The sequence below is a fragment of the Symphalangus syndactylus genome, chromosome 14, assembly GCF_028878055.3.
Source record: "Symphalangus syndactylus isolate Jambi chromosome 14, NHGRI_mSymSyn1-v2.1_pri, whole genome shotgun sequence".
NCBI lineage: Eukaryota > Metazoa > Chordata > Mammalia > Primates > Hylobatidae > Symphalangus > Symphalangus syndactylus.
In genome coordinates, this window is record NC_072436.2 from 57,704,766 (window position 1) to 57,716,951 (window position 12,186).

Consider the following 12,186-nt stretch of genomic DNA (forward strand, 5'->3'; position numbering starts at 1 on the left):
AGCTTAAATAAATGCAAAATATGTTGCCTGCAGAATTCAAAAAGACCTAAAATTATTGAACTTATTTTAACATATAGGTAATGAGAAGGCCAATAGAAGTTTCTGGACATTGCCAGAGATGAAGTGACTCTTTAGCTTATCAAATAACTTTCATCTATTTAAATGAGGTGGCAGGGTCTGTGACTACATGTGGGGAAATTGTCCATTTCCTTTTCATGGGTTCTTTTTTAAATGTTTATATGTCTTGAATGAGGGAGGCCAGTGAATCTTCCCAGAGAAGAATATCAACAATGTAATGTCATACTTTTTTTACTGGAGAAATTTGGATGTGGTTAAGATCTAGTCTGCCAAAATCATTAGCAAAGTAAGGCTGTTGAGGTACCCAGTGGATAAACAGATAAAGGGCTGTTGAAATAGGCACTGAACAGAACATATTAACCAATCTATGACTGCAAATTATTTACCAGTTGTTGATTTGATGGAATTAGTAATTTTAGTTATATTGTACATGGGGGCCTTAACAAATGAGACCACAGCATCAACGTGGTAAAATCGACCACAAGGCACCTCTCATTCTTTCCAAATTAGGAACAGGTTAGCCAGAAGTCCCAGCTACTCAGGAGGCTGAGACATGGGAATCCCTTGAGTCCAGGAGTTTGAGTCCAGCCTAGGCAACATAGCAAGATTTCATCTCTAAAACAAACAAATAAAAACAAAAAAAGTTAATATGCTAAATTGAGCAGTATGGGATAATTACCAGTTCTCTAGAGAGTTATAGGTGATTTATTGTTCTCTGATGACTTAGATCTTTTATAATAGGTTTCAGTCCTTTAAGGCACTGTTTTAATTCACATTGTGAATAACTATTTTAACCAAACAAGTATGCCATGGGGTCCCATTCTGCAAGCCAATTATATGTGCCAAAGAATTAATTTATTACTAATTAAGAATGTCCATGTTCACTATAAGATATTTTAGGCCAAAGGGTGCTATGACTATGGAGAATTTAGGTGATGGATCTGATGGTTAACTTGAAGCTTAGTTGTTTGCTTTCTATTTTATACCCAGTATAATTTATATATACAGGACACCTTGATTAAGTTTATTTGCAACCCCCTGTAAAATATAATTTGATCCCTTTGATTAAGGTAATGAAAATTTGCCAGTTAGTGTATTTCAAAATGTGTTAAAGTTAATTCAGAACCTGTGCCACAGAGGCACAAATCCAATCAATTTACTTTTGTTGTATAGATTTTAAAGTAAATTTTGGAATTTTTTTCTAATTATGGACCTCTGCTTTTGTTTTCTGTTTTTGTTTGTTTCCCTCGTTATATGTAGGTTTTGTTTTGTTTTTATTTTTAACTTTTAGTAGTTACTTGCTATACTTCAGAGAGGTGGTCTTCTCTGTCTCATAAATTTCTTCCTCCAGAAATTCTCAAATCAGTATCATCAGACTTAGGGGCTTTCTAAATGACAGTGGTGTTTCATGGGGCTTAAGGACCCAATCTCAAGTAAGGTTTTAACTAAAGTAAGAAACAAATCCCTGATGGTGGTAGTCTTCATCATCCTGCTGGCTGTGCCATTGTTGGAGTTACTCTAGAGTGGATAAGCCCCAGATATTGTTTGGATGTTGAGACTGATAAACGGCACATGCATCAAAAGGTTGTCAAAAATATGTTACTCACATAATGAGACTTTCTCAGGGAGAACAATGTGACCCCCCAAGCTGATCTGAAAGTGGCTTGAGATAACAGGAAAGGAGAATGGCTTGGCTTTTATAGTGTTAGGGGTGGAGAGCATGGCAAGGGTTCCCATACATAGGCAAAGAATTGTATGGTTTGAACTTCACATTGGTACCAAAGAAAGGCTTTCTTATCAGCTTTCTCAGATGTGAGACAGAAAGGGAAGGGGTAGGGCTAGGGCTTGAAAGCTATTAGCAGGCAAACATCACACAAGGATCCAGACTCTTATAGATGAAAATAATCAAATTCTGTAAAATATTTGAAAAGATTTATCCTGAACCAAATATGAGTGACCGTGGCCCATAATGCAGCTCTCAGGAGATACCGAGAACATGTGCCCAAGGTGGTCAGGGTGCAGCTTGGTTTTATATATTTTAGGCAGGCATGAGACTTTAATCAAATATGTTAAGGAAATACATTGGTTTGGTCCAGAAAGTTGGGACAACTCAAAGCAGGGTCTTCCAGCTTACAGATAGATTTTTAAATGTTCTGGTTGACAATTGGTTGAATTTATTTGAAGACTAGGATCAATAGAAAGGAATTTCTGGGTTATGATAAAGGACTGTGAAGACCAAAGTTCTTATTTGCAGAGTAAGTCTTCAAGTAGTAGGCTTTAGAGAGAATAGGTTGTAAAATGTTACTAATCAGACTTAAAGTTTGTGTTGATGTTAATGCCCAAAAGGTATAATGGGGCATGTCCAACCCCAACTTTCCCTCATGGCCTGAATCAGTCTTTCATGTTAAATTTTAAGAGTGCCCTGGATAAGGAGGAAGTCCATTCAGATGGCTGGGGATGGAGGGGGGGTGGGTTGCTTAGAATTTTATTTCTGGTTTACACTCTTTATTGAAACATTTCACCAAGGAAGATATTTAAATGGCTAGTAAGAATATGAACAATGTCCGACATTACTAATCATTAAGGAAATACAAATCAAAATAATTAGATACTTTTTTTTACACATACTAGAATATCAATGACAATAAAAGGAACTCAATAACTAAGGTCAGTGAGGAAGTGAAGAAATGGGAATCCTTATACATTGCTATTGGAGATATAAAATGGTACAGCCTCTTCGGAAAACAGTTTGGCAGTTTCTTCAATAGTTAAACATAAATTCACAATAGGACCCAGTGGTATTAGGCCGTTTTTCACACTGTTAATAAAGACATACCCAAGACTGGGCAATTCATAAAAGAAAGAGGTTTATTGGACTTACAGTTCCACGTGATTAGTGAAGCCTCACAAACATGGCGGATGGGAAAAAGATCAAGTCACATTTTAAGTGGATGGCAGCAGGCAAAGAGAGAGCTTGTGAAGAGAAACTCCCATTTTTAAAACCATCAGGTCTTGTGAGACTCATTCACTATCAGGAGAACAGCACGGGCTAAGCTCGGGAAAGAACCGCCCCCATGATTCAATCATCTCCCACAGGGTCTCTCCCACAACACATGGGGATTATGGGAGCTACAAGATGAGATTTGGGTGGGGACACAGAGCCATACCGTAACTCCCAGCAATCCCACTCTTGTGTGTCTATATAAGATAAATGAAAACCTATATCCATACAGACTTGTATATGAATATTCTTATGAGCAGTATTCATAATAGCCAAAAATTAGAAACACTCCAGATGTGCATAACTAGTTAATAGTAGACAAAATATGATATATCCATACAAAAGAATATTATACAGCAAGAAAAAGGAATGGACTACTGACACATGCTAGAACAAGAATGAAATTCAAAAACATGCTACGTGAAAGAAGCCAGACATGAGAGTACCGTTATATGATTTTATGTATTTGAAATATCCAGAAAAGGCAAATCTGTAAAGACAGAAAATGAATTAGTGATTATCTGAGGTGAGGGGTAGAGGTAGAACTAGGATTCACAGTAAATGGACATGAAGGACATAATGGGTAATGAAAGTATTCTAAAACTGATTTACAGTAGCTTCACAATTTGTAAAGTTTATTTTAAAACATCCTTGAATTGTACTAAATAGGTGAATTATATGATGTATAAATTATGTCTTAATAAAGTTATTTTTTCAAACCTTTCATTTGTTTGAGTGTATATCCATATTACAGGCAGCACAGAAATCAGCTAAGTAAAAAATTTAGGCATCACAAGAGACAGCCATTTTGAAAACTATATTAGCAGTAATGTTAGCTAGAGAGAGAGTTCAACTGGCTGCACAAAGAACACAAATAATTGCCTCTGGGCTATTTTAACATGAATAATCTTTCATCTGATATAAAATTATATCGTAACCATTCTTTCTGATGAGAGTGGGATGTTCTAAACTAATTATTTTTATTTCTTTAGTTATCAAACACTTTAATGTAAAATACACATGGAAGCCTAATATTTAAAACAGAAATAAACTCCTTGAAAGCATCTGACATAGTATTAAGCCTCTTCTCTTTAGTCATGAATATTTTGTGGAGTTAGGTGGAAAAGTATTGAACTTTACCTATTCAGTTATGAATAGTGAAAAAATTAAATGTCCTACCAGTCATTATATATGCAGTTACTATTGGTAAAATTGAATTTTTATGAATGTCAGTGAAAATTATCCTTATGTTTAAGACATTTCCTAACCATACATCTGTTGCTTTTTTGAAATAGAGATTTTGAAATTAAAATGAATAAAAATGTTTTATCTGATCAATTATGAATAGAGATAAATAGAAAAACATGAGTTACTGCTTATTTAATGTGTTACTGGTTATTAATGTGAATAGGTAAAGATAATTTTGAGGAAATCATTGACAAATTTGGTAAGTCCACATACACATTGTGTGGAAAAAACACAGCAATAATACTGATGGCTGTGAATAATCTCATTTTAATGGTTGGAATGGCAATTAGTAGGCAAAAATACTGTGCACATGAGAGAAAGGAGAAAAAGCATTCCAAAGTTTAGTCAAAGTATAACAAGGAAAATTAATGTGAAATAAAGGACTAGTTTATTTGTATTTGTATTGGAAATGGGTCCTTTACTTCACATGAAACACATAATAAACCTATTTTTAATGAAGTCTTTAATATCAGACACCACTCTGCCTTGGATCAACATTACATTTAATCCTTAGGGCAAACTTTGAGGTAGTCACTAATATTATCTTCTTTGCATTTTAAAATAAAGACACAAAGTAAAGTTGCTAATACCATACAGCTACAAAGTTCTCAGCTGGGATATGAATCCTACCCTATGATGCAAATCTTATCCTCCTCAAAAGTTACGTTCTGGTCTCCATCTCTGTGCAGGGCCTAGGGTGTCCGTGGTGCGCCTGTTTTCAGTAACGGTGGTTCCGGCTCTGAGCTGAGGTAGAAAATTCTGAGGACTCCTAAGTTTGTGTTAATGCTTCCTCCAGCCTTCTCGAATGGCAAGAGTTGTTCTTGGTCCCCCAGTAGGCTTAGACAATGTTGTGGTGGCCCTGGTGGGCCAAGGACAGCCTTCGTGGGTCTTCAGGCAAGCCCCTAAGCTTCTGGGTCCTCAAGGGAACTTGTTCACGCCTTCCAAAGGCTCAGTCAGGCTGACCTGTACTTCAGTTTTCACAATAATAGTTGTAGGTTTTGAGCTGAGGTAGAAAATTCTGAAGACACTTGGGCAGGCGGTAATGCTTTCTCCAATCTTTCCAGGAAGGCAAGAGCGGTTCCAGGACTCTGGTTCGCTGAGTGGACTTAGAGTAATTTTAGGTACCGATGGAGGGCTCTCTCGTGAGCCTTATGGGCCAGCATGAGTTTGCTGGGCCTCCGAGGGAACTTGTGCATCTTTCTCAAGGCTGAGGCAGCCAATGGCGTTGTCCCCGGTTAGCCTTTCCTGTCACTGGAGGAGGCAGGCGGGCCTTGGAATATTTCAGGAGGCTCACGGCAGGACGAGAAGGGACCCAGGGAGCAGTGGGGGGATCTGGAGCCTCCCTGTGTATGTAAGTATTTTGGGGAACTCTGTATTGGTCTCCAAGAAGTTAAAAATTGACTGAACAGGGAAAATCAATTTGATGTTGTATAACAACAATCACAAAAGTAATCCAGTAATAGGGTGCGTAATACTGAAGATAATAATGAACAACAAAAAGTTATACTGCATCGCCAGCTTATATTTAAACAAATTTGGGTGATCTTTTGACTTCAACACCTATGATAGACTGAAGAAATGCAACAGTATTCTTTTTTCAATCCTTCAATCAAGAGATTGAATTCCTCACCATCTGAACCTGAAATGAGCTTGACAGAAATGGTCTTGGTTATATTCTAGGGTCTAAACCTCAAGACGAATTTTAACATCCATTCTCATGTTCTTGCAATAGTCATGCCACCATGCAATAGTTTTCCACCAAGAGTGCAGGAAGAATATTGAATGATGACAGACCAAGTGGAAAGTGAGGCCCAGGTGACAGCCAACACAAAGTTCTAAATATGTGAATGAGGTCAAGAATAGTGGTAAAACAAAGACAGTTTTGCTTTTTTCTTCAACGAGTAAAAAAGTTGGAAACTACGAAGATTCCATAAAGGTAATTAGAAGGGTGTTTGTTCTTCAGATCGTGAAAATAATCTTACATGGAAGTATAGAGACGCAGAAAGGATGAACAATAATAAGAATACACAAATGGGCAAAATCTAAATATTATTCTATTAAAAAATGAGAGGTAGTGCATTGCATGAAACATTAATAAAATATGTTGAATATAAGTAGATAACCAAAGTAACGAGTTAATCGTGATAAGCAAAAATGGAGGTAGTATTTGAAGGCCATTGCGTTTTCTTTGAGAAAGGAAAGTAATTGTGTGTTGAGACATTAAGGGTTCAAGTGGAAATCATTTTCTTCATAGATAACATATTAGACTTGATAATGTAAAAATTCATGTTGTCATCTCTAGGATAGTCACATTTAGAAGAAGCTGTAAAAGGTCTGTAACATCCAACAGAAGGAAATATTCAATACTTAAAAAAATCCTAACTTCAAAACAGGATAAGGGAGAAGATTAGTGAGGAGTAGGGGTTGAAATAAGTAGAAAACTATTAATTTGTTAGATTTAATCACGTATATAATGGTGACAAGTGAAAAGGATCTATAGAGTTCAATGAAACACGAACATATCAGATTTACTATAAATAAACCCAAATTTGTGTTACTTACAATAGTCATTCGAAATCTAGTAATACAAAAAAATGCAAGTAAAATTTGAAGATGGCTGTACAATGCATATCTTAAAGCTGTTCTTTTATTAATATCAGACAAGTATGCTACGAAGTAAAAAGCATTACTGGAAGTAAAGACACCCAATAATAAAAAGTTAAAAAAGAACAGGAAGATATGACCATTGTAAGTATGCATGGAAAAGCATAGACTCAAGATACATGAAGCAAAAACTGAAAGAATTAAAAAGAAACATAATCCATAGTCCTGATGGGAAGTTTTTTAAAAGCACAAATCTTTCTAACTTAGAAAACAAACAAAAATATGTAGAGATATGTAAAATTGAACAATAAGATTTGCAAAATTAACCCATTTGAAGTATATAGAGTAAAGCATCCAATAACTACAGAATACATGGTCTTTTAAGGTGCCAGTGAAATTCTTTGAAATGACCCTATTTTTTTACCCCAAATTGATCCCCTAAAATTTCAAGGGATTAAAATCTTATTGAATATATTTTCTGACTACATTTCCTAAGTTAAGAGATCAGTTACAAAAATAAATCTAGAAAATGTAATGTTTGGAAACTATGAAAACTATTTAAAATAATCCATTGGATAAAAGCAAGATCACAATGGATATTAGAAAATAGTTTATCAATGTGAATATACAATCAAATATAGAAGGCAACTAGAGCCATGCTTCAATGGTAATGTGTACCCTGAAATGCACGTATTTGAAAACAAGGAAACATTTCAACAGATTTTTTTTTAATATTCAAATTAGGGCCAGGTGTAGTGGTTCACGCCTGTAATCCCAGCACCTTGGGAGGCCAAGTCAGGTGGATCACGAGGTCAGGAGATCAAGACCATCCTGGCTAACGCAGTGAAACCCCATCTCTACTAAAAATACAAAAAATTAGCAGGGTATGGTGGCGGGCGCCTGTAGTCCCAGTTACTCGGGAGGCTGAAGCAGGTTGAACCTGGGAGGTGGAGGTTGCAGTGAGCCGAGATCATGCTACTGCATTCCAGCCTGGGTGGCAGAGCGAGACTCCATATCAAAAACAACAAAAAAAGGATTTTAATAAAACACAAGGAAAGAAAACTGTGGGTCAGTGTCTCTGATAAACATTAATACAAAAATCTTCAATAAAATATTTGCAAACTGAATTCAACAACATATGAAGAAGATTATACATCATGACCAAGTGGGATTGATCCCTGACATGCAAGTCTGCTTTCACATATGCAAATCAATTAAAGTGATATATAACATTAACCGAATGAAAGATGAAAACCATATGATTATTTCAGTTGATGCAGAAGAAACATTTGACAAGGTTCAGCATACTTTCTTGATAAAAAATGCTTTTAATGGTTTAAGTATAGAAGGAAAGTTTCCCAACATAGTAAGAGCCATTTACAAAAATGACACAGCTAACATTATGATCGATGGGAAACAACTAAAAACTTTTCTACTAAGGTCTGGTACAAGGCAAGGATGCCCACTCTCACTACTTATATTCAATGTAGTACTGAAGGTACTAGCAAGAACAATCATAAAACAAACAAATAAAATAAAATAAAAAGCATCCAAATTGGAAAGGAAGAAGTAAAATTATCTCTATTACAGATAGCACGATCCTATATGTAGAAAACCTCAAAGATTCTATTAAAACTTTTTTAGAGTAAATGACTTCAGTAAAGTTGCAGAATACAAAATCAACATACACAAATCTGTAGCATTCTTATACAAAAATAACAATGATCTGAAAAAACAGTTAAGGGAATGGTCCCATTTGTGATAGTATCAAGAAATAACGTAGGAATAAATTTAACCAAAGAGGTGAAATATTTGTACACTGAAAACTATAAGGCAGTGATGAAAGGAATTGAAGAAGACACAAAAATGGAATGATATTCCTTGTTCATAGACCAGTAGGATAAATATTGTTAGAATATCCATACTAAGGAAAGTAATACGCAGTTTTAATGCAGTTCCTACCAAACTTCCAATGGTATTCCTCACAGAAGCAGGAAAAACAATGCAGAAATTTGTATGGAACCACTAAAAACCCTGGATAGCACTAGCAATACTGAGAAAGAAAAAGAAAGTTGGACGCATCACAATTCCCGATTCAAAATTATATGCAATGTTTCATTAATCAAAATACTATCGTACTGGCCTAAAAACAAAACCACAAACCAATGAAACAAAATAGCCCAGAAATAAATCCAAGAGTATATCATCAGCTAAGCTTCCACAAGGTCATCAAGAAGACACATGGGGAAAGGAATGTCTCTTCAGTAAATGGTGCCAGGAAAACTGGATTTCCACATGCAAGAGAATTAAACTGGACCCTTATCTTATACAATACAAAAAAACACACCTCGGAATAGATAAAATATAAAAGATGTGTAACCATAAACCTCCTGGGGGAGAACACAGGGGGAAAGCTACCTCACATTGGCCTTGGCAACGATGTTTTTTTTTTTAATTTCACAGCAAAAGCCTAGGCTACAAAAGCAAAATTAAATAATTTATTCCACATTAGACTGAAAAAATTTTGGACAGCAAAGGAAATGATCAGCAAGTAAAAGGGTAAACTATGGATTGGAAAAAATTGTAAACTACATATCTGATATAGGGTTAATATCTAAAAGTTATAAAGAACTCATACCACTTAATAGCAGAAAAAGAACCTGGTTTAAAAATGAGCAAAGGCCCTGGATGGACATTTCTTCAATGAAAAACATAACAATGGCCAGCAAATATATGAAAAGGTGCTCAACATCACTAATCAGCAGGAAAATGAAAATTTAAACTATTATGAGACATTATTTCACACTTATTATGATGACTTTTATCTAATAGACAAGAGATAAATATTGGTGAGGTTTTGGATAAAAGAGAACCTTAGCACACTGTTGGTGGGAATGCAGATTGGTACATCCATAATGTAAAACAGTATGGCAGTTCCTTAACAAATTAAAAATCGAATTACCGCACAGCTCAGCAATTCCTCTTCTGGGTATATACTCAAAGGAGGTGCAATCACCACCTCCTAAAAATATGTTCATTGCAGCATTATTCATAGTAGCCAAACATGGAAACAACCTCAATGTCTACGCAGACTAATGAATAAAGAAACTGTTAGATATAGATATCTATATATGATGGAATATTATTCAGTCATTAAAAAGAGTAAAATCCTGCCATTTGCCACAACATGGATGAACCTGTAGGACATTACACTAAGCGAAATAAACCACAGAAAGAAAAACATTGCATTTTCTCACATATTTGTGGAATCCAAAACAAAGTCAATTAAACAAAGATGGAAAATAAAACCATGCTTACTATGGGCTAGAGGTGGAGAAGAAAATGGGAAGATGCAAGACAAAGAATAAAAGTGACAAACGTAGGATGAACAAGTCTTTATATCTAATGTACGACATGAGGACTATAGTTAATAACATTGGGCTGTATTAGGGATTTACTCTTGTCACAAAAAGGAACTATGTGAGGGAGATGATCTGCTTCACTATAGTAAACATTTTAATGTCTATATGTATCCCATAACATCATGTGGTAAACTTCAAATCTATACAATAAAATTTATTTTTTAAAGTAGATTTTCAGGAAAAAATTCAAGAAATTGTTTGCAGGGTTTTCTCTCTTGTGGCATTTCCCCGAAATTCTTGTAAAAATAAATTTTTATTTGATGTTGAAAAAAAACATCAGAATTTTGTCCCCCTCAAAAAGAGCTAGTACTTTTAACATTTATTATATGCTAAGGAGCTAATATAAATTAGCTTAATCAATCTTCAAAATAGTTGCAGTAAGTAGGAACTTTCATTTTGTACATTTGCAAATATGAAATTAAGTTTTTAAATATAGCAAATTCTATTGTTATTAAAAGTTGTTAAGAGGGGCCTTGAATCAATGCTGTTGTCTCTAAAACCCACACACTTAGTGTTATTTTATGTTTTTCCATTTTCAACTATTTAACAGTAAAAGTATGTAATTGTTTAATCATCTAATATCTGTACTGTACTGTGTTACCAGCATTATGAGAGAAGAGCACATTTGTTTCTTGTTCACAAATATAATCCCAATACCCAAAACACTGTCTGCCAAATACTTGAATTTAGATGAATATTGAATAACTTGGTCTTTGAAAGATTAAACATGTAAGGGCTGCTCAATAATTCTAGACAATATTACAAAAACCATGGGTTCACAAATCACCAAATACTTGATATGTGTTCACCCAATTATATATTTTTCAAATTCCGTTTTTCTAATTAATCAAAATATATAGTGTATTATAATTTTATGACTTACTTAAAATTGATTATGACTCCATAATTTCAATGCATGTATTATTACCTCTATTAATAATTACAGATTGTATCATGTTTATTGTGTGAGCCTAGGAAGAAAAGGCCAGAGCAATATATTATATAAATTATATAAATTCAACATTTGTTCAAAGTGAAAACTAAAGGTATAAGTGCTTATGCTGCAAAAGGACTTTTCACATTAATTGTAGTAGAGAAAAATGATGTAAAGAATTTAGCTACCATAAGGATATCATAAGTTACATATTTTAAATTCAAAACTATTGGTACCACATTCATTCATATCAAATTCAAATTTAATGTGTTCATTTGGAAAGCAATATCAATGGTAACATTAAAAAAGTGTTAATTTTAATTGTATTAGTTTCTTAGTTTACAATTTATTATTAAACTACTGTGTCTCTATAATCTCTAAGGATATAAACAAAATTAGTTAAAATAACTTTATCCAGTAAATATTTTCCAAAGAGTCTATCTGTAACTTTTTAAGAAATACTTATCTAAAATGCAATAATTTGGAAGTCAGATGACATATTTGCCAACGAAAATTGATTTTTCACTTCAGACTTTCCCACCTTCCTCCCTTCAACCTCCAGAATCACCCAGAGCTCCTGGATTGTAATGATAGTCTGAGCTGTTGGAGCCAGGAAGAGGAGCCCTGTGACACATCAGTCCTGCTGGACCATTTGTGAGGCTGGCTGTGGACCTGGTGACCTATGCCTCCAGGGACAGTCCACATCCCAGTTTTCTCCAACACAGGCTGGACAGGGTCGAGGTAGCTTCCTTTTGCTTCCTGGGCAATCCTTCTTAATGCCAGTGCATTCCAGCCTGGGCTACAGAGGGAGACTGTCTCAAAAAAACAAAACCCAAACAAACAAAACTTCAATTTAAACTCAGTGAAAATACAGGAAAGAATTAAGAAAATAAGGAACT